The sequence below is a fragment of the Acomys minous genome, assembly GCF_964271855.1.
Source record: "Acomys minous genome assembly, chromosome: 2".
In the NCBI taxonomy this organism is placed as follows: Eukaryota; Metazoa; Chordata; class Mammalia; order Rodentia; family Muridae; genus Acomys; species Acomys minous.
The window spans coordinates 104,073,957-104,097,648 of record NC_140484.1 but is presented as its reverse complement, the minus strand read 5'-3'; the positions used below and the strand labels follow the sequence as shown (position 1 = coordinate 104,097,648).

At 45.8% G+C, this 23,692-nt stretch overlaps 1 protein-coding gene and 1 long non-coding RNA gene across 3 annotated transcripts in view; both read right to left on the bottom strand.

The window, feature by feature from the left end:
* The window catches only part of IGF1R (insulin like growth factor 1 receptor), a 290,765-nt gene that overhangs the window by 156,046 nt on the left and 111,027 nt on the right, over window positions 1-23,692 (bottom strand). The gene's annotated exons all lie outside the window — the stretch shown is intronic.
* On the bottom strand, window positions 2,554-6,297 carry LOC311593084. The gene is made up of 2 exons (XR_014777591.1): window positions 3,628-6,297; window positions 2,554-3,513 (listed from the first exon to the last, which is right to left on the bottom strand). It is a non-coding gene; the product is annotated as an uncharacterized lncRNA (long non-coding RNA).

Here is a 23,692-nt window from a genome sequence, read left to right as displayed (position 1 = left end):
CCCCACAGTGCTGGGACCGGGTAGCTATGCACATTTCCCAGAGCATGGGGAATTAACCCAAGAATTCATTTCCAACCCACAGCCCCACATTTCCATCCAAGACCGACAGCCCAAGCCCCAAGCAACAAGAAAGTTATCGGGGGATACCAAATAAAGCTTGTAAAATATATGTCTGTTACCGAAATGCAATAATTCTATAATGTCTTCAAAGGCAAAAATGTCAAGATGACAAACTGAGAGAAAAATAAACAAGCCTCAGAGGAGCTGTGCCAAGTTCTATACAGAACCAGCCCAGCGCCTGTAGCAGTTTGTTTTGGTTTGAAACTTGTCTCTGACCTGCTGGCTGTCTTTTTAAGGCGCCTGTGGAGACCTGCTGACTCTGTGGCCATCAGCATACTTTCTAGGTAAGGGAAACAAGCACCTATGATGATGTCTATGAATTACAGACTCTTTGGATTTGGCCTTGGTGGACTTTAAAGCACAAACAACCTGAGCCCATGGCTAAACATCCTGAAGCAACCATCAACACACTCTTAAACAGTGGAATACAGCCCACAGTTACCTGAAGATATAAAAGTTCCCTCAAGAACAAAATACACATCCAGCGTGGGAATACACAAAATTTCCTCCTGGGCTATTGGGGGCAACTCCATGGTTTAAGTCCAGTCTGCCCTTCTGGGCTCTGGTGCTTCTTCCTAACTCTCCACAGTACCAAAGGCTCATTTCTGCCCTAGGCCATGGCCTGCTCCTAGACACCTTCTAGTCCCGTGAACACACACACTACAGCTCAGAACGCAACTATCTTCTCTCAGAGGCTAAGGCTCCACACAAACGGCCTTGCGTCCTCTACGTCACTCAGTCAGGACACAGGCCTTTTAACATCTCACTTTCCTAGGCCTCTTCTAGAGGTCCTTTGTCCCTTTCCTTAAGTCTCAGCCTAAATATCACATCAGACACTCTCTAAACACCACACATACAAGCTCACCTATTACCACGTACCCCACTATGTAGCTGGCACTGAGAACAGGGCCTGGCACACACAGGTGCTCAATAAATATTTGTGGAGTGAGTGAGCCCAGCAGCAGATCTTCTCACCTTGAGGCTCGTCCCCACATCTGAGGGCAAACATTCTCTTTGCAGAAAAGGGCTCTGAGAGAGTGTCCACTGTTAAGCCCACAGGGCTTTGAGGACAGGTTCAACCCACTCACACAGATACTCCTGGTTAAATTACATGGGGAAAGAAAGAGAGCAAGAAGGGGGGGGGAGATAAATGTGAGAGAGGAGGAGGAGGAGGAGGAGGAGGAGGAGGAGGAGGAAGGCTGACGAGGGTGAGTAGGATCCCAGAGAAGATGATATGAGAGGGGTTGGAATACACCCAGACACGCACAGACACTGTCAAAGAACGAAGTTAGTAACAGCTACGTTTTAAAGGGCCTCTGAGAACTCAACCAGAAGTCCCCACCCCTAAAAGCTGCCTCTGTTTACTTTAGTTCATAGCACTCCTCTGTTTGTTCTTTTGTTTTGGGGGAGGGGGGAGCTGTTTTCACTACTAGAATGTTTTCACACATCGGGCTTTGTCCACCTCTGACTGCCCAGTGGCTGGGTTAGTGTAAGAGAATATTCAGTCTATATTTCTGTCAAAAGGGTGGTGGTGTACATACAGATGCTCTTTTAGCAATTATGAGCAAGACACGGGAGAGGGCTAGGAGGGACTCTTATTTCGGGTGGCAGGAACCCTGGCACCCGGCAGGTTCCCTGTCCTGTAGGCTGAACCCAGTGCCTCCCACGTGCTAGGCAAGCACTCTAGCCCTGAACTATAGGCCCATCTTGGGCACCCCAAGAACACCACACATGTTGGTGGGTCATACCCGGTAGAAGGGTTCAGAAGGAAAACCAAGTTATTATGTGTGTTACTAAGTAACAGTTTAACATCTGTCTGTTAGCACAGGTGACCACTTTTCTACAGGGCCACTTCTCTCCACTCTGCACTAACTGCCCAAACACCTGGGTGTGGGGATTATCTTCCTCTTGAACGGGCTTTTGAGTAGTCGTCACAGCTGCCGGGAGAACACAACTCGCACATGGGGCTTCCTCTGCAGCCTGAGGGCTAGCGAAGCTTTGGATGCAGCCCCCCCACAGTAAGAACGTCAGCTCACTTCCTCTGAAAGAAAACAGTGGGCACGAAGTTGGGGTGCAAGCCTTTAATCGCAGCACTTGAGGGGCAGGAGGCAGAGGCATGCGTATCTCTGTGAGTTTGAGGCTTGGCTAGTCTACAGAGCAAGTTCCAGGACAACCAGGGCTAAACAGAGAAACCTTGTCTCAACGACACAAAGCAACAAAAAAGAAACAATGCTTGTATGTTACAGCTGTCCACTGACCACAAATCAGACCATCTACACATAAAGCTTTGTTACCCACACAGGCAGATGGGACATTTAAAACGTGGGAGACCCATCCCAACACCAGCATTCCATGAACAAGAGGAAAACAGGTGTATCCCCCAAAGATATCCCAGAACCGTGGTTTCTAGGACTTTGACAGGATACTTTAAAATATTTATTTATTTATTTATTTATTTATTTATTTATACAGTGGTCTACATGTATATCCGCAGGCCTGAAGAGGGCATCCGTTTACATTATAGATGGTTGTGAGCCACCATGTGGTTACTAGGAATTGAACTCAGGACCTCTGGAAGAGCAGTCAGTGCTTTTAACCGATAAGCCATCTCTCCAGCCCCCTTGACAGGATTCTTATGTGAGGGTGATCAAACAAATCCAGGATGAACAAGCACTTGGCTGCACCAGTACTGAGACCCACCGGCTAAGTCAAGACCATGCATGTAATGTGCAGACACCAAAGAGGTGATCGCCAAGTGTATCCATGAGACAGAAAACTCCGGGACCTCCCAAATCTGACTTCGTGAGACTCTCAATTCAAATCACCTGGCAGAGGCTAGGTTGGCAAGCAGAGGTTTCCAACAAACAAGCAACAAACAGGTTGCTCACTAAGTTCTTTCTTTCTTTTAACATGTATTTATTTATTGTATATGAGTACTTTATCTGCAGAAGAGGGCATCAGGTCACATTATAGATGGCTGTGAGCCACCATGTGGTTGCTGGGAATTGAACTCAGGATCTCTGGAAGAGCAGGCGGTACTCTTAGCCACTGAGCCACCTCTCCAGCCCTAAGTTCTCCTTTCAACATCCCAGCATTTTGGGGCACTTCTACAACAAACAGTAAACCCCAACCCCCACCACCACAGGTCTTGGGGCAAATATGAGTATAAACCACAGTACAGAGGCACAGGCACCGACTTCAGCACTGTCTTGGTTTTAGATGTCTTCAGGGTGCATTACCAAGCTCAATGCGGCTCTGGATTTTGCTCAGATCTTAGAACACAGCTTTCCATTTAGATTAGCCAGGCATGATGGAGCACATCTGCAGTCCCAGGTGCTCAAAGTTGAGGTAAGAGGACATCCTGGGCCATACAGCAAGATTCCCAGATTAAAACTGCAACAACAAAATTTCCATACACAATGACATGACACATAAGAACTTGCATATTGTTGTTTTTTAACCTACTGATACATGTGAATGACTTTAAAGACAAAAAAATTTGTTTACCTCAAGCTTAGAACAACAATAAAGCAATCGCAAGACGTCATCCTTGGTCCTTTTTTCTTCTCCTGCCCCCTTTCACAGTATCTGAGTTTTGCCATTTCTAAACAATCTATTACTGATGTAATGTCAATCTCTCAAATATTTCAGTTTTCCCACTTCCTGTGCTTAAGGATTTGGGGTTAAATATTGTGAAATGTCACCACGATTTGACAGCAGCAGACCCAGCTTATTCCTCGACCAAGTAAGTACACAGTGAGATTAAGGTCAAGGAAACACGCATGGTTTCTGGTCCAAACTACAAACAATGTCAGGGCAAGTGACCCATTCAGAGCGTGGAAGAGCAGGAGGATGCAGGGTGTGGGGAGATCACTGATTACACAGCAGGAATGCTGATGTCCACAGAAACAGTGAGGGTTAAGAGGTGAGGGTTCTTGATTCAAGGACACACTGGGCACATTTTCCAGTTGGAGAGTTACAGTGAATTAAGGTCACTTGGTACTTCAAGTGTTTCTCCAAACTGCTGTAAACGAAGGACTCTGAAACTATTCCATTCTGAAAATTGTTACTGATCTTGAAACTACCAAGCAACAGCAAACATTCGCGCAAGGGTTTCTAGTGGCTGCACCTGACCATGCCTCGGATCACCTTTCTGTGGAGACGGGAACTGTGTACAGCCAGGTCACAGCACCGCAGCTTGATGGAGACAGTCTGTATACCGGTTAATTTTCAAATTATATATAATTTGTATATAAAAATAGTAATAGGCTCACCAGAGAGAATCATTAAGCCATTAACAGAGCTTCGTGGAAGGCACAGTTCTTTCTCGCCCATGACCAACCGAAGGACCACCACGGACAACTGCTCACAGCACAGAATTTTCCGATATACTCACATATTTTTTAAGGGAAATCACCTCACATAGCTGGCATGAAATCTATTATCTGCCAGAAAAGTGCCTAGGAACGCTATTTACTACAACACAAAACTGTGACCATGAATCAAAGCATGCACAACTCTAGACTGCTATTTCTAAATGACCCAGAGGGAAGTATCTGGCATGCATCACCTTATAAAGCACAGCTACCAGACATCGTCGCCCAGCCGCACAGCGGAACTCAGAGCACACTGCAGTTTGCAACTGCCATCCCCTTTCCTGACAAGAATGCCAGTGAGGATTGTTGTTACCCTCGCACACACCCAGGTCAGGTGCCTCACTCCTGAACATGCTTCCTTCTCTCAGAATTAAACTCAGTCTTCACTACCACCACCCTCTCACTGTGCCTTCTTGTAAAAGCATTGGTACTTGGATCCAGGAAAGAATAAATGTATGTATTTCAAAATATTCCACCTTGAGAAGAACTGAAGATTCAAGGGTGCTTTCTTGGGACGAAATTTATTTCTGCGGAAATAAGAGGGTATTAATAATGAACTCTTCCCCTCAGGCCTCTGGATAGAAACCACAGACTGGTGTCAGCACAGTGTAACAGATACGAGGCAAAGGATGCTACTGTCATAAAATACTGTGCATCAGGGTTTATAGTCTATGCTATAAATATTTAGCAAAGGGTAATATGACATTTACTAATATTTCTGTCAAAATATCAGTATCTTAACTGTCATTTTGGCAGGATTGCTTCTCTCTGTGCTATACCATAGGAAGCACTGACTAAGCCTCTCATTTTTTTCTAGAAATCTCTTCTGTGTACCATTAACACCAAGAGGTAACTTGAGTCTGTGACTTCAAGAACATAACACAGCCCTAACACTACATGGTACCAGGAAGAGAAGTGTCTGATGACATGAAAGTGACTTTACACAGGCCTTCACTTTCATTAGCAATCTTTGAAAATGCTTTTGAAATGGATGAGTTTACTGACATACAAGTCAAAAAGTTTTTTTAAGTACTTGTTTTTCCTAGAGGGGAGACTTCTTGTTATTAGCTAATTTTCATGTGTCACCAGCAACAGCTGGATTTTCTGAATAAACAGGCATTTCTGTTGGAAAAATGTGGCTTCAATATAAAACCTTTCTTCTGGTTGGAATCTTATGACAGGAAGGAAAAATCTGGAGAATTCGGACACCTTTAACAGTAGTGACCTGGCCTTAGAGGTTCCCCAGTTGTGATCCTGGAAAATAAACCAACCTCTGTTACCAAGAGAGAAAAGACAAGACCTGAGATTTTCTTTCTGGAGAGGAAAAAGAAAAATCAATACATGTTATAGAATGCTAAACAAAGCTACGCCGTATTTACAGAACTTCAGCACACAGAGATAGCCACTTTGAAGGCCTGCTAAAGTCAAACCTGTATTTGGACTTTGCCAGCAGTCAACTCCTAACAAAATAGCAGCTCTCACTGAGCCAACAAGGTTTTTCCACGTACACGCAGAGAACCGGCACCAAACACCTTCAAACTACACTCCAACTTTTCCACAAGAAAAACAGTCAGTAATTATGAAGAATATTGAAAATTTGAGCTCTTGAGAGTTTGGCCCTCATCGTTGCTTCTACTCATCTTCCTAGGAGCATTACCACCAGAGCCTGACATGTAGGAAGGTGGAGCCTGTAATTCGGACCAGCCACCACCATCCTAAACGGGTCATCCTGCCCACCTAATTTTTCCTTACAATACAGTGAGTGGTCACACACTGATTACTTTTTGAAGTTTCCTTCCAAATAGACATTAGATCAAAAAGAACATTATAAAATTAGGTTTATCTCACACACACACACACACACACACACACACACACACACACACAAACACACTTATTTATTTATTTATTTATTTATTTATTTATTTATTTCTAAAGACGAATCTCATCATGGCATTTCATTTGGGGTATAGGTGGGGCTCTGGTCTCTCATATAAATGACAATGCTTTACCGGCATGAAGGTCCTTTCACAGTGGATACTCACTTGGGCAGTAGTTTTCTTCCCTATTTGAGATGGGCAGATAAAGTGTAAAGACCGAAGACTCCATGCTCTCTCTGTCAACATTACTCTATTAACTAATGAGGGCCACTCAGAAGATTAACCAGACTCCAGTGTTCCATATGAAGTGAATGTGGGCGTTTTTAAGGTAATAGGGAGGGAGTTAAGAAAAGAGTTTTTTCTTAACCGTTTCATTGGCCCGAAGAAGGACAGGGGTTGTACACGCTGTCACTTTGTCCGTCCTCATCTCACCTCACACATTGCCAGGTTAGGCCCTCCGTCTAGATGGGAGAGTAAGTAACACCACAGTGTATTTCGGCTCCACCAGCTCCTCCCCTTCCACCTCCCTACTTCTCTTCCAAATCCAACCCTCTATTTGTGCAGAACTGCCTGCCACACAGCACAGTGATGATTATGAACTCCCTATATCCTTTTTACCTGCACACTATATCTCACTACAGGGCAATAATCACACACTCAGTCTTTACGGACCACACAACAGTTCTACAGTCTTATTATAAACGTGAGGAGGTATGAGTCCCTAGTCTTTTGTGGCTGGCTTTGTCCTTTGTTGTAGCTTTTAACTCAGTTTCCTGCACCTCAGTGTCTATGAGACAGTGCACTGAAATGCGACACTCCATGGGCTTTCTGCACTCTCACACGGTTCATCAGTCACACAGAGCAGATTTTCACCTGACCTTGCCTCATCCTTTCATGAGTAAAATTTAATTAAAAAGTAAACATCTTAGGAAATTTAACACAGAAGTTAAATGTTAAAGGACAAGGCTAACGGCACCATGGTGTCTTCAGAGCACAGGGAGAGGGTGATACAGACACTGAAAGAACGTGTCTTGCTGGGGAGGTGGATTGATTAGTCAGCAAAGTGATTTCCTTGTGAGCACCGGGACCTGAGCCCAATCCCACAGGTCACATGATAAAGGCAGGTACTGTGGCACAAATGTGCAATCATAGTACTGAAGGAGCCAGCAGGCAGATCCCCAGGGCTCAGTGGCCAGCCCAGTCTACCTGGTGAGTTCTATACCAGTAAGAAACTCTCTCAAGGGGCTGGAGAGAGGGCTCAGCGGTTAAGAGCCCAGGCTGCTCTTCTCCAGGTCCTGAGTTCAGTTCCCAGCACTCCACACGGCGACTCACAACTGTCTATCGTGTGATCCGATGCCCTCTTTTGGTGTACAAATGTGTATGTGGGCAAAAACACCCATATACACAAAATAGATGCATAAATAAGAACAAAATCATCTCAAAAAGGGGGGGGTAGGTGAGTGGCCTTTAAGGAACGTTACCAGGTTGTCCTCTGACCTCTATACACCTGCACCCCAACTCCCCACCTGCACAAAATTACAAAAAAGAAATGTCTCAACACGTGCGTCAGCAGCCTACAAGGCACTGTCACCTATATTCTGATCAACAATCTATCACCGATAAATATCAAGCCATTCTGACATGAACTAGCAGCTAGAACAATTTCTTCAAAAGAAGCTGTGGGGTAAGTGTGAGTGTAATGAAGGCTTGCAAATGGTTTTTACATGTATTAAAGTTTTCTGGGGACGAGACTTCCTGAAAAGCGAGAGTATTAAGATGACTTATGTTTGAGCAAAATTAACTTTCTGCTTTTGTTTTAAGCAGTGTAAGATAAATGAATGGGACGGGAAGAACCTCGGCTGGCGATTCACTTGGTGATGACTCAACGTGAGAGAAAACCGTTTTTTATCGAAGAGCAGAAGCTTTTGCCTGCCTTTAATACTACTGAGTACCTCCTGTTCTCTGTCGTGTGAGAGGTAGACTGTGGGGACCACTTCCCTCCTATCTCTGTGTCTCCTCTGGGGACAGAGGCTCCAGGGTACCTACAGCACACAGCCTGCACTCTTCTAGACTCCACACTCCGTCTCTGTCCCAGGCCCTGCCCCAAAGGTCCTTGAAGGAAGTAAAAACTGGACTTAAGGGAAACCTTCCCATACACGCTTTCATGTGGGAGTCACTGTATTCTCTGTTCACATGGACAGGGTCTGCCACTGTTCTGTGGAGGAGCTGGGCATCTGTAATAGCAGGGAGGTCAGAGCTATCCCCCAGGGCTCATTCACAGGCTTCTTTGAAATGATAACAAACTCCATTCTAGGTAAGGGCAAAAGCGACCCCTGTTAAACATCACTCTGGTACTTCTGGCGCGTGAGAGCTGGGCTGCCATGGATACTGAAAAAATCAAGTACTTCCTTGACTTTGGACATTCTTCCTCCTGGTACCTGGGGCCTCCCCGACCCCAAGTGGAACAAAAGAACTGAAACCAACATAGAGCAAAGTCCCAGGTCACAAACTACCCAGGACCAGAGCCACTAACATGCCCTTTCTCTCCCTGGCTCAGTCACAGCCAGCGCAGACCAGTGATGTAGCGTGCCCAAAGAAAACCATGGCCACCGCCAGTGCACTGGCTTCCTTTTCTCTCTAAAACCCAAGAATCTATTTCTCTCTGACTATCCCCCTCCAGGTGCTTCTCCCCTCAACATGCCCCTCCTGCAAAGCCATGTGTCCTCTCTCCAGGCCATGAAATGGCCCTTCTGTTACCTGCCAGGATTTAAAAGTCCTGCCCTTCATGGCTGTTTGCCTGCCGTCCTCATTAACTGTAAGATCGTCCTCCATCTAGTCTCTGAAACAGACCCTAGAGCAAACGTGTTCACTGGAAAGAGGGACTCTGTAAGTCACTGCTCCATGTAACTACACATAAAGAAACGGCACACCGCCATTTTGGCAAGGTACAAAATAAACAATTTCCTTTTTCTATTTGTTGCTGTTTTGGGGGCAGAGTTTCACTCCGTAGCCCAAGGAGACCTTTCTATGTGGCCCAGGAAGGCCTTAAATGCCTACCTCAATCTCTTCAAGTAAGGACTCAGAGGAGTAGGAGCAAACAGCACCTGAACAGTAGATGCTGGACCCTAACATCTACTCTTTTTTTTTTTTTTTGAGACATGTCATATGTAGGAGGACGCTGGGCATTGTATATTAAAATTGTGTGTTTCATACCTGACAAGGCTCACCGCCTGACACCAGCCTTATCATTCCCATGGTTCCGAGTGGAAAATGGCGTCACAGGTGCAACTAGACAAGCCTGGAACAATGCGTTCCTGCAAACAGTCCAAGGTAGTTTCTTTTTCCTTTCAAAGATAAAGAACATAACCTAGAAATAACATAACTACTTACGCACAAAGGGAAAAGTTGGCAGGGACTCTGCGAGTCAGGTTTAAGGGTCTATTTGTCTTTCCGTGTTACAGGAAGGCAAGCGAGCGGGAGAGGGAGCCCGCGTGCTCACCAAGGCCATGAGCACGGTCTACCAGTCCAACTTCAAAAATAAAATAAACAAACAGAAGTAGAGGAGGAAGAGGGGAAGAGATCTGTAACTACTTTTTCAGTTAAAAGTAAGTAAATTGATGTTTAGCTGAAGACTGGGCACAAACATGTCTTACTGATCCCCAGCAACTGAAACAGATGCTAAGTGCAACTGCATTACAAAGAAAACTATACAGGTCTCAGGTGGGAGAGGAAAACAAAAAGGGAGGAAGACAGTACTTGGGAGGCAAAGGCTCTCCGAGTTTAAGGCTGGCTTGTACATAGTAAGTACCAGGACAACTAGGGCTACACAGAAAGACCCTATCTATTAACTAACAAACAAACAAACAAACAAACAAACAAACAAACCAGGAAGGGGGTAAGGAAACATCACACAGAAAGATGGCCGTAGTGGATTCTGCCTCTGCCCTGACTGAGCCCAGTGAAGCCAGCAGCGGAAGAACCACAGAAAGTGCATGTTGTCACTGATACACAATCATGGAAAGATCCGCAAAGAGAGAAAGCCCCATCTTTGCCAAGTGCCTGGAAGATACTTTGATGGGAGTTGCGTTCTACCAGACACTACTGAGTCAAAAGCACCACGGGTGAGTGACTCAATGCACACATCTCTTTCCTCTGAGCTCTCACAGCCTGCCTGTGCCTTCAGAGCAGGAAGAGACCCTCGCGCCTCCTCTTCTAACACCCTGTATCTCCTAGATGGTGAGATGGTTTCTCTTCCACCTTTGAGGGTGCCACAGAACCTGGTGTTTTCAGATTAAAATCCAGCCACTTGGGAGTACGTGTGAAGCACTTATTCCTGCATTAGCTCCCTTCAATACAGCATGGCATATCTGCAGACGTCATTAATTTACAGCAAGGACTCGATTCTGGCTACAAGAAGAACAAAATTCCCATGTACCACTGGAGTACGCCCAGAGCCCAGAGGCAATCTCTCACCATCTTGCCCTCCCCAGGGTTGAGAGTAGACTTGAGAATCCTAAGGATATTTCTGTCTGCCTCCTCCCTCAACTGTCCAGGCAACCACCCCGTCTCCCTGCCTCCAAACGAAACTTTCAAAGGGCATCCAGGTGTATTGTATAAACAGACGTGGCAAATCCATTAAAAAAGTTAGCATGTGTCCAAGTCGACAGCTTCCAGCTGGGCAGGTCCACTGACAATGTGGGAATTGGCTTTTAGTTAGAAACTTACCTAGGATAAGGTGATCTGCCTAAGAAAGAGCACACTTCAAGCCCACATGTCAAGTGCAGCAAAGGGGCGGTGTCACTATGAATTAGATTCAGAGAGTCACGGCTTCACCCAGTTACTTCCCCTTAGCTTGTAAGTAACACCACTGTCCCCTGCATTTAGTCAGGCAACGGGCTCCACCACTTTCAGGTGGTGGTTTTGTAAGCGGGGCTGTGTTTCCTGAAAGCACTTTATTTAGGAAGGCACTGGGGCCACATTGTAGCCAACTCCCTAAGATATAAAATCAGGCTGGCAGAGGCTGACTTTATTCTGTTCTGCAGTCCAGAAAGAGTCACGGTTTAGGCAAGGACAAACCACACTACACCAGGACTCCTCCCCAGAAGGCAGGCTGCAGCACATCTCAACTCCCAGACTCTGGTCCTAACCTTGCCCTAGGGAGGCCAGTCTCAAGCTGATGGATAGAGGACACTCCTGTGAATATTTACACTGCACTGCAGGCTTGGGGAATGTCACCACCAAACAGAAATAGTACCGTTTCAATCCTCAACCCAGGCTCCAAGAAATCCTCAAGTGGGTGAGAGAGGCAAGGCATGATTGTCGTAGTAGCCCCGTGACATAAGGAGAGGTGAGAGCGGCAACCCGGGAAGCAAGCATTCACATTTCAGGAGGCTCTCCAAAACACGAGCACCTGTTCTACCATCTTGTGACCAGGCACATGGCCTGGTGACAGCGTCCTCCCAAAGCAATTCCAAACAAGCCCTGTGAATGGCGGCAGTACACGGAAAGCTGGACTTTGCTCTGGGGTGCAGGAAGAAGGCTCAGAGGGGTTTCACTGTTCGGCAGGTATGCAAAACACTCATGTTCCCAGGTCCTCAGGAGCACGCGGAAAGCCTGGAGGTGGCTTGCGACTGCTGATACCTTTGCATGTCCTCAAGCACACGGAGGAACATGAAGTGACTATCTCACTGACCCGGAAGGACCACAGGCAGCTAGCTCTACTTACAGTAGCTCCCTTGCAACTGAATGAGCCATTTTCGTTCAAAATAATTTTTAACTCAGTGGTTAACAATTAGACTGCAGAGTGATGACAGTCTGCAACAGTGCTAATTTTTTTATTTTTCATCAACTCAGTTAAATGAGCCGAGGAAACCAAGCGATATATTCAAGTGTTCCTCACTTTATTCCCAATGTCCAAGGTTCAAATACACGCGGGTCCTAAAGGCTTGGCGTCAAGAGAGCCTCCGTGGAGGGCAACCGGAGAGGAAAGAGAACTCTCATTTGTGGACTCTGGGTTTAAGTGGCTGAACTTGGAGAAACCTAAATGTGCCTGTCATTCTAGGGCAGCCGGAGACTGAGGACTGGAGTGGCATGGTGGGCAGGCAGGAGAGGGTCTGCAGAGGAGGGGAAGGACAGCATGGCTGAGCACTGAAAGACTGACCATCCCTGCACGGATCAGAAGGCAAGACCAACATCCTCAGCCTGTGCTATGTGTAGGGGCATGCTTTGTTTTAAGGAAACTCAGTCTGAGCTCTCCAGACCCACAGTGAAGATCTGTTAGTGGGAGTATCTTTCTTGGTCAGACCTTATGCTTTGCTTTGCATGAATAGCTGGACACCTAAACTATAGCCATGGGCCAGGGGGACTTCAAAGGAAAAGCAGCACAAGTCACTCAATGCTAGTAACACGCAGCATAACAGCCAACAACAGGCTCATGTTATCTAATACAATATTCAAGATGCCCTCAAGAGTATTATATTTATCCCCCACTGTACTGATAGACGCTCAGAACACGGACGTCACAGAACCCCTCAAAGCCACCGTCCATTGGATTCCAGTGCTGATACCCTGGGGATTGGCCAACACTGCAAATAGTCCTGAAAAGTAAACACTGCTACCCCTGTATGTACCACCGTTAGCTCTGGATGACTTGACCCTGAGACCAGTGAGCATTTCCTACGGACTGTTACTGCATGTTGTCAAGTTCAGACCGTAGGCGAGTACTTCCACCACGATGCAGGGAACTGGGAACTGGGACAGTTGACGGAAAGCAAGGTAAAGAATCAAACTCACAAGAACTTCAGGTTACCTGTCTGGTACAGTCAGTTCTTGGTAAGAGTTAGATACGCACTGTGTTATTTCTAAAAGCATGCTGTACGTTAAGAAAATTAGATCCTAGTCCTTCTAACAATAAGTCATTCTTCTGAGTTGGAGGTTAATTACCATAGACGCCAACCAATCAACTCAAAGTTCATTTGCAAAACGGAATCTTGAAATTATAATTATAAACTACAAGAATTGGGAATTATCTTCCCCATTTATGAGCTTGCAATCTTCCAAACACATAAGCAAACGCACTTAAATGTGTTCTGGTTCTTTCTGCTTTGCTACAAAGTGTCAAAAAAAAAAAAAAAAAAAAGACACGGGAGGCAGGGGAGGTAGCTCGCTGGTAAAGAACTTGTCACATAGCATGAGCCCTGATTCAGATTCCCAGCACCCATTAAAAAGGCAGGAGAAGGTGGGCAGTGACAGGTGGATCCTGGGAGTTCACTGGCCAGCCATCCTAGCTTAAAGTTCCGTGAGGAAGCCTGTGTTAAACAAACAAACAAACAAACAAAAACAAAAAACAAAAACAAAAACAAAAAAAACAGACAAGGGGAAGAGTAACTAAACATGACTTCTAATGTCAGCCTCTGGTTTGTATGTGTGCACATGTGCGCGCGCGCGCACACACATACACACACACAACCCCCCCCTCTTTAAACATATATAGAGGCATATTGCATTTCCTAGTAAAATCCCAGTAAAAAAATAAATTACCAACAAGAAGAACTGGAATCAGGTAACCTGATTCCAAAATTTAGGATATAGTGACACCATCCAAAAGTATGTGACACTGGCAAAGAGATAAACCCATATATGAACGCAACAGCATCAAGATCCCAGACCAAGGCCTGTGCAGCACACGACCAAGTGTTGTTGACAATGCTCAGTCAGTTCAATGGAGAAAGAGCAATCTAGTCTGCAAATGGTGCTCCCAGGGATAGGGAGGAATTAATGCCAATCCAAACCTCAAACTTTATATATATAAAAAAAATAACCCAAAACAGTTCATAGAATTCAAAAATTCAGCATAAGCCATCAAATAGTAAAGTTGCTGGGGGGTGGGGGTCGGGGACGACGGCAGGGGGGATCTCTGGAATCTAACACTAGGTACAGAGTTCCTAGTCTACACTACAAGAGAGAGGAAAAAAAATCACAGAAAGAAAAACCAGGATGCCAGGCTTTCACAAAATTAAAAATTCTGCTTAGTGGAAGACTGCTAAGAAGACAAAATGATAAAGCACAGACTGGGAGAAAATATTTACAAACCACGTATCTGACAAAGAGCTAGAATCTGGAATCTATAAAGAACTCTGAAAACTCAACATTACAAAATAAACAGTCTAATTAGAGCAAAAGATGAACAGATGCTCCACCAAAGAGGAGGGTATATAAATAGTAAACAAACACATGAGAAGGTGTTTGACATCATTAGCCACCAGGGAAATGCAAATTAAAACCACAATGAGATATCACTCCACATCTCTCAGAATACACACACACACACACACACACACACACACACACACACACACACACACACACACACGAGAAGGAAGTAAGGAGACCCCCTGGCCACTCAAGACTTTGCCTACAAATAGCACAGCTACTTTGGACTGTTTGGGCATCTTTACAAATAAACACACAGCGACTATTACATAAACTAGAAACTGAACTTTTAGACACTTCTCCCAAAGAAAAGAAAGCTTAGGTTTACTCTCTGAATAGAGAGGTAAACTATGCAGTATTGGAAAGGAACAATTATATACAGACCAGCCTTAAAGTGATGACCCTCGGAGAGGAGAAGAGATTCTTTACGACCTTGGGGAAGGACGTTTGCCGTAAGGAAGATAACAGGAAAGGTGATATGGATGTCCGCACTGAAGGGATGCTTCCCAATGTAGCAACAGCAATTTTCTGGTTGCCAAACTGTATTATAGTTTCACAAAGTGCCGGGGAGGGGGGGGGCGCGGGGCTGGAGAGGGGAGCAGTGGAGAGATACAGCATGGGATGCTATTATTTCTGGTAACTGCCCGTGAGCCTGTGAACCCACAGACTCTCAAGAATGAAGTGGGTTTTTTGTTCTTTTTTTTTTTTTTGAATGAACATAAAAATATTCCAACAAGTAAATTAACTTCACGTCCTCTAGTAGGCTAGGCAGATGGCTTCTTGCAAACCACACTGCCCTTCTTGCAGGACATCGTCCAGACACAGGACACGGACTGCCTGTGCACTGACACTTCATCAGAAGTCAACAGCTTTGAAGAAGGGGAGCCCGCGACCAAGTGACCATGTTGAAACCCCATCTTTAAGCTAAACTGTATTCTTAGCAAAAGTTACTATTTTAGTCATAGTAGTTTAGGGATGTAGTGGGGGGGGGGGGGCGGGGCATACCTGAAAACAAACTAAAAAAAAGCTCAAAGTAAAAAGAACACAAAGTTACCAGTACAAACAAATTTCTAAGTGCACTGGTGAGCAACTTTCTGCAGGACTATTTGAAAGGGCAAGCAAGCCCACCCAAGACACCATCACTGAAGGCTAGTTTGTAATGTAGCAGAAACACCTAATTTGGTGCTTGCAACCGCTGTGTCCATCCTCCTAGCATCATGCAACGGTTAAAAATAGCCAGGCCCATTAGCGTGGACTGACAGTGAAGGGCAAAGTAAAGTATTCAGCTGGAAAAAGAAAAGATACAGAACAGTGTTAACAAAGTATCCTGTGACTCTTCAAAGCTGAATATTAGAATACCTGCGTGTATAATCTAAACAGCATTGTCTAAATCGTCAGTAATGAAGACTTAGGCAGAGCACATATATGCATTTTCATTATTTCAAAACAACCGCAGCAAACAAGTTTCAATTTTCTTTTTTTTGTTATTGTTGTTTTTCAGACAGGATTTCTCTATGCAGCCCTGGCTGTCCTGGAACTAGGTTTGTAGACCAGGCTGGCCTCAAACTCAGAGCTCTACCTCCCTCTGCCTCCCAAGTGCTTGGATTAAAGGCGTGCACCACTACTGCCCACCTTTCAGCTTGGACACTCTTGAAGAATTAAAATTCTCCCAATTTTCACTATTTTGAATTCATTAGGAGAAAGAATGACAACATAGTTACATATTCTAACATTTTACTTAAAGAGCATAATGACAGAAAAACATGAACCTGGTGGGGCTGCGGGGTGCTATGAGCCCTTACTATTAAAGGCTTTCAGAGGCAGTGAACAGCTAGTAAGAACTGTAGTCTGGGGGGGCCGGAGAGATTGCTCAGCGGTTAAGAGCATTGTCTGCTCTTCCAGAGGTCCTGAGTTCAAGCCCTAGCAACCACATGGTGACTCACAACCATCTGTACCCTCTAATGCCCTCTTCTGGCTTGCAGATGTACATGTAGATAGAGCACTCATATACATTAAATAAATAAAATCTTAAAAAAAAAAAAGGACTGTAGTCTGGTTCTTATGTGATGATGTCTCTTTCTTATATACAAGTAAATAACATCTCAAAGGGTTAGTGTTAGGTGTCAATCCCCATGCCTTGCTCAGAACTGTGCATCTCTTTCTCTGTGTGTGCATGCAGAGTGTGTGTGTGTGTGTGTGTGTGTGTGTGTGTGTGTGTGTGTGTGTGTGTGTCTCCCCATCAGATTTGGGATGTGTGTGCTATTGTTTATCTTAGATCAGAACAAAGTCCTTCTTTAAAATTATTAAATATTAAGGAAAATAAAGTTAGTTATAAATCACACACACACACACACACACACACGGGGTGGTGTATTAGCTGATCAGCTTTCATTTGACTATGAACTTTCTAGGCCAGTGCATGTAAAGATGCTCAGTGGATCGCAGTGTCTGAAACCTGTAGAACTTGATTGTCCTTGGCCGTGCAATAATACCCCAGTGTTGTCCAAATTCTCCATCACGTGCGCTGAGAAATGCAGTACAGTGAGGACGCAGGACACTCCTCTACACCTGAGCTCATGCTGGTGAGGAAGCCTGTAAGGCGAGGCAGGCTTCTCAGTAGTTTACAGCTATAATCTGTGGATTCTCTTAACTTACCAATTAATATTAACTGTGGTTAGCTCATTATTTCTACGCAAAAAGCATCTGATAAGCAAAAAACTTAAGTAAATTTAAAATGAAAACCGAAAAACTGGGGTTCACACTTTAGAAACAACAGTCCCATTACTTGGGAACTCTCCATAAGAGATGAGTCCTCAGATGGATTTGAAAATTATCTGATGGGTGGTACTTGTGACTGGTGAGTACGGGCACTCTTTGCTAGCAAAGGTGGTCAGACAAATCCACTCACTCTCTGGCTCTACTTCATTACTCTTCTTTTTCAAAATAACTGTAAAGCTCGGGGCCTGGTGGTCCATGCTTTTAATCCCAGCATTTGGGAGGCAGGCAAATTTCTGCAAGTTCTAGGCCAGCCAGGGGCTACAAAGTGACAGACTGTCTAAAACAAAACAAGACAAAAGAAACCAAAACAACAAAACAAAACTACTAACAAACTCTAAACCTTTGTCATCATTATAGCTTCAAGACAAAACCTTAAAGTTATTTAATCAAATACTAACATTGGCTTGACATTGTATATCAGTATGTAAAGAGATGACATGGGCAACATTCCAGCTTTTTACACTAGGGGAAAATGGTGTTTTCAGCACTTTCTATAAGACACTAGATTTCCCGTGAAGATGCCCTGGACCTTTCCTATTAGACTTACTCCTTGTTATCTGCATTATATAATTAAAAAGAAATGCAGTTTTATCACTTCTAAATACATTAAGCAATTCAATTAAGTTATCCATCTAAACCTTAAGCAGATCCTTAAGGAGCTAGCTTGCCTGAGTGAATAGCAGGGAATGATTTGTAATTACCATGTTAATTTCATCTGTAAATAGTAAATTATGAAACTCAAGGTGCTTAAGAGGGCTCTGTCAAGGAGTTACATAGGCACCTTGTGATCTTACTGACAATCGATTTCTACTACAGAGCAACACTAAATGAGGTAATAAGTTATTAGAATACACTTAGAAAAGTGTCTGGCATGTGAACACTCAACGCACAGGAATGCTTGTGATCACAGACTGGATGAATTCCAGCTGATTTCATCCTTGGCCAGCTGAACATGTAAAGTTAAGGGCTGAACTTCCCATGTCGGACCCTACAACTGCCAGAAGGCCTTCAATGACCACACAGAATACTTACGTCAGATCACCATGAAGACCCTGCTCATGGGGCCTGGCGCGAGAACTGCTGTTCCTTAGCTCACCTCCACTGTTGGCTGGGTCCACCAGGACATCCCGACACTCAGCCTGCTCGCCTGTTCCCTCTACTGGACAGATGTAGTCCTTAAGGGTCTGGCTCCTGCCTCAGCTTCTGTGAAACAGGCCCCACCCCAGGCCCCAGAGACTGGCTCTGGTCAAGTGCTTATGTGTCACTAAAGTCGAATGGGAGTGAAGGGAACAGTGTTGGTAGAGAGTGGATCAGCACTGGGGAAGATTTTGAAATGTGTAGTGCCCGACAGTGAAGCTCCGTACAGGTGCGATCTTGAGCTCACACAACTGGCCCCCCACAAGGAGTACAAGCTGGACTTGGTGGGAACCTCCTTTCCTGGTACAGTCACTGTGCAGAAGGAGAGACAGCGCTCATCCATGAAGTAGAAGGCAAAGTGGATGGTATTTACTACAGAGTAGTGCTCACAGCTAATTCCTGAACAAATTCAATAAAGGGGAAAAAAAGCCTGCCTTAAACCCTGGGAGGAACTTGAAGGGAAAAAAAAAATTTAAGCCACTCTCTTCAAAGCAAAATTTTAGAATCAAGTGCATTTTAAAAGTCATTTACATGAGGTTGCTGCCACACAATCACTTGTGCTGGATTACATAACCAGTGAAAAAAACTTATGCTCTTGGGAATTTCCAGAAGTCTGTCGCAGAGCCAAAATACACTGACCTTGAATACATTGTTCTTGAACAAAGTGGATGTACTGCACACTGAATAGATGTTACTACCTCGTACTGAGCACACAGCACTGAATGCTCTCACCGTCAATGACCTGACGGAGATGCTAGGGAGAATAAGACATCATTTTTAATCTTATTTAAAATGTATTATGCACTCCCAGAGTGCCTGCGAGAAACTCCTCTCCGACTCTCTCTGAGCTTCTCGTCTATTCATCTGAAGAAAGACAGCTGGTTTGGGGGCTGGTAATGGGTTTTTCCATTGTTTGTAAAAGACAGGGAGCTATGGATATGCTAACTTCCACAGAGGCTACTGAGAGCCAGCACATGCAAAAGGTCACTACTAGAGACCTCCTGCATGTGACACATCAGCTCACACTTTAAGGCCACTACTGAGAGGCCCCGGGAAAGGTGGTCCAGTGCAGTTTGAGTAAAGAGGTGGGCTGCAATAGGACAAGCTAACGTCCTCATCTCATAGAAGGACAAACACACAAACACTTCCTGGGACAAGAAAGGGCACTGCCAAGAGACAGGAAGCCAGGCAAAGACAGGCGGCAGATAGAGCAGGGCCACCCAGTCTGCTCCTCTCCTCTGAAAAGGCCCACCTTCCTGCTCCTCACCAAGGGACCAGCAGTTTAAAGAGTCTATGAGCCACTGGACAAGCTGGGCTTCTGCACCATACGGCCAACACGAACGACGAGTAAACCACAGCCCCTCTCTGGGACTCACCTACGGAATGGACGTGTAGCCAGGCAACTTCCAAACAAGGACAAATAGGTGACTATGAACCAAAGGGCACAGCTTAGAGAAGAACTGTGGGGGAAAACCCAAGTCAACATAGGCAGATGGGCAAGGCTGGTAGCTCTCCATTTCTTTCAGTCGCTCTTGGGAGGAACTGGTCATGCTGTCCTCTAAGGACCCGTTTCTGCTCTTGGTTCGTTCTACCATCTTACTCCCATCAGGCTCTGTGCTGCTCCGGCACCACATCTAGCTGTCTCAAAGCAGGTGCTCCATCCATGCCTGCACACACCCAAATCAGAGTAGCATCTGGCTTCATTCATATTCATACTGGAAAGCCTACTTCCTTTCTTTTATTTTCTGACTACCAGTCTTTTCACATGTGTCCACATGCGGAGCCTCCAGAGGACACTGTTTCTTGGAAAGCTTACTCTCAGAAAACTTACACGGTACTTACTCACAAGCTGCTTCTTTCTGTGCCCAGAGTGGACATCCATGGTCCTGGTGTGCACCTGAGCCCTCTTCTTTCCACTCAAATACTGCTCTCTCCATCAGCCATCAAGGTGCACTGGACCCACCTTCCCATCCACCGTGACGCTGGCCTGTGGTTTACCCCTCATGCCCCAGGCCTGTGCAGCTGCACCCCTGCCCACCATGACTCCATCCAGACTGCTACAACCGGAAGTTGTTTCATCACCGTCGTGTTTACCCTGAGAGTCCAAAGCCACCTGCACCCTAGACCTTTGCCTTGGCCACCGTCACTCCTCACTGCAGAAGGACGCTAAGGCACACACACAGAAGGCTGAGTCCTGAACCATCGTTTTCTTTCTTGGGGACTCTAGGAGCTCCTCACTCCCTCCCAACCTTCTTTGGGGTTTGCAATGCGGCTTCAGATGGAACTTGGTTGGTGGAGTGCTTGCCTGAGGCCCCGGGTTTAACCCCAGTACCACATACACTGGTCAGTGCAGCACTGGCCTGTGATCTCAGTGCTCAGGAGGGAGAGGTCATCCTCGGGAGGCAAAGAAAGTTCAAAAGCACTAAAGACCTTGTCCACCCACAACCCTACTCCCCTAAAAAAAGAGAAAGGCTCCTCACTGCTCCCCACTTTTAACCTTGTAAGGCACATTTCCTAGTCTCTTTAAGCCTGAGTCACATGAAGGAAGGAATGGCCCATTTAAAGAAAACCAAAGGGAGCAGCTCAAAGGAATGCCTGCCTCCCTTCCGGGGCAAGCTAGGAACCCAAACAAAGGCCTGAGAGGCACTCTCATGTGTTTTCAAACACTGGCCCCTCCCGCCCCCCTCCAGCCTCCTGCTGCTGTGGTGGCACACGTGGGCTGGCACAGCACCCTGGGAAAGAGACCGCAGCCCTCCCTGGCGCCCAGTGATTATAGGGCAAGGCTGAAAGCAGCAACAAAACCGAGAAACAAAGCCCTCTGTGAAACCAGAAACCGCACAAGGTCACACACACATTAAAAAAACAGCAAGAACTTAGAAATCTCAAAAGCCCTTTGGTGAGAAGTGTTTCTAAGCACCTGTGTCCAGCTCTGAAACAGGCAGCTGGACACATACCTGAGCTGAGAAGAGCATCAACCCAGGCTCTCCTCCAGAAAGACCAGATGGCATGAGGGTTTAAGATGCAGGCCCTTTCAGGTTTATCACCAGACCAACAAGACACTGCTGTAAAATCATTATCAAGACAGACCGCACACTGTATGACATCATTACACACGGACATGGCATTAGGTAAATACAGGTGAGAGTGACAAGACAAGTGGCCAAGTGAGGGTGGGTATTCACATACAAACACACACACACACACACACACACACACAGCTACTGCTCAAGCTTGGGCTGGGAAAGTGGCTCTTGAAAGTACTATGGAGTGAGGAATATTACATGAACACAACTCCACTACGAACCACTGTGTCTCTTGTTTTTAAAGAAACCCCTCTCTTGAGCACCACCCCTCTCCTTCCAGGAGTTTAAGGCAAAAATCACCAAAAGATTACCAGGGCCAATCACAAGCTGCCTGAAGGGCGTGCAAATTACATGTGGTTTAGAAAGGCATGTATGATTAAAGGCAGAAAAGCGGCTGAGCACTTGGCACATGCTCGGAATCGCGCTTAGGCAAACACTCTTTGGACTATCCGCCGTCTTCCTCCTGGCGCACAGCTACCTGATCGGCACAAGTCTGTTCAACAGGCCAGCGGCTCTCCAAGGTGCATTTGCAGGGCAGCAGGGATGCTGGAGAGTTTCTGAGGTGTGCAGCCCTGAACCTACAGTGTCACCCAAAGCCCAGGGTTGGAACCTAGTCTGGTGAGACGGGAAAGGGTGACTCAGTCCACCAGAGAGGGAAGGAGGCGGCCCGGCCGACCTTGGCACTGGAAACACTTCTGGAGAGATTATAATGTGAAAACAAGTTTGGATCTGTTACATTCTGTCACCGTATAGCACTGTGGAAACAGCCGAGGCAGGGCTTGAGGGCACAGAGGGGAGCGAGGAGGGAGGCCTCCTGTAGAAACCCGGCCTAAGTCAGGTGTGTATGTGGGGATCATCCAGCCGGGGCTGGCACCAGGGAAGGTCTGGCAGGGATCAATAGAGAGGTTTCTGTAGAGGGCTCATGATGGGACAGAGGCGGAGGTTACCCTCACTCATCAATGTGCCAGGTGGAGCCAGGATGCAGCCCCACACTGCTCAGCTAGTTTGTACGAAGCAGGCCAGGTAGATCCCATCCCATCTTCCCTGACCTAACAGCCAGCGGTCGGCTGGATGCTAGCGCTCACGGTCTCCTTACGTTTACTTGTTTTAATTGTGTTAAAATGGAGCACGGTGAGGTCAGTCATTTTGGTCATCTTTAGATAGGAGACGCAGAAGTATTAAATATGCTCACACTTTACCTCCACAACTCTACTCACTCTGCAGAACACAAACACTGCACTACCACTGCTGGCCACCACGGTTCTGTAGCTGCTGGCTCTGTCCTGGTGGAAACACAGGGTGTGTCTTTTGGGGATTGGCTATTGTATGAGCTTCAGAATTTGTCTCATTTTTACAGCTGAATGATATTCTGGATTCTTAAGGAAACTCCTCTCAAGTATAAGATCCCAACAGGATAGTTAGGTTTTGCTATCTTTACAACTAGAAACAGACATGTTGTGATTCTTCTGTGATGGGTGACAACATCTTTGAAGGTAGTCCCAATTTTCAACCTCTGTCTTGTTCTGGCCTCAGATTTGGGCCAGCGGAATCTGTGTGTGTAACTTGGATCCTAGGTGCGGTCACCAAACACACTGAACAGGTACTTCAAAGCTGTGGAGAGAACTGAAGAGGCTGAGGAAAAACCCTGGAAACTTCAGTGGCTCCACTCCCCATCTGAGATCCCCTCCTCGTCTCTGGAGGGCTGTCTACCCCACAGCCCAACCAAGTCAAACTATACGATAGTGAGGATTTATTGACTGAAACTGAAAAAAAAACAAAACACAAGATGGGCCAGGCGGTGGTGGCACACGCCTTTAATCCCAGCACTCCGGAGGCAGAGTCAGGTGCGTCTCTGTGAGTTCGAGGCCAGCCTGGTCTACAAAGAGAGTCCAGGACAGTCAAAGCTATACAGAGAAACCCTGTCTTGGAAAACAAAACAAACATTAACAAACAAATAAAAACCCAAACAAACAAACAAACAAAACACAACACGGAAACAGAACTAGTTTCTGGGCTTCTACTCTGGAGGCCAGTGACTGGTCTGCCCCACTCCCCACAGTACCTGTTCCAGGGCTGGCTTCCCTCCTGATCCCAAGATGGCTTCAGA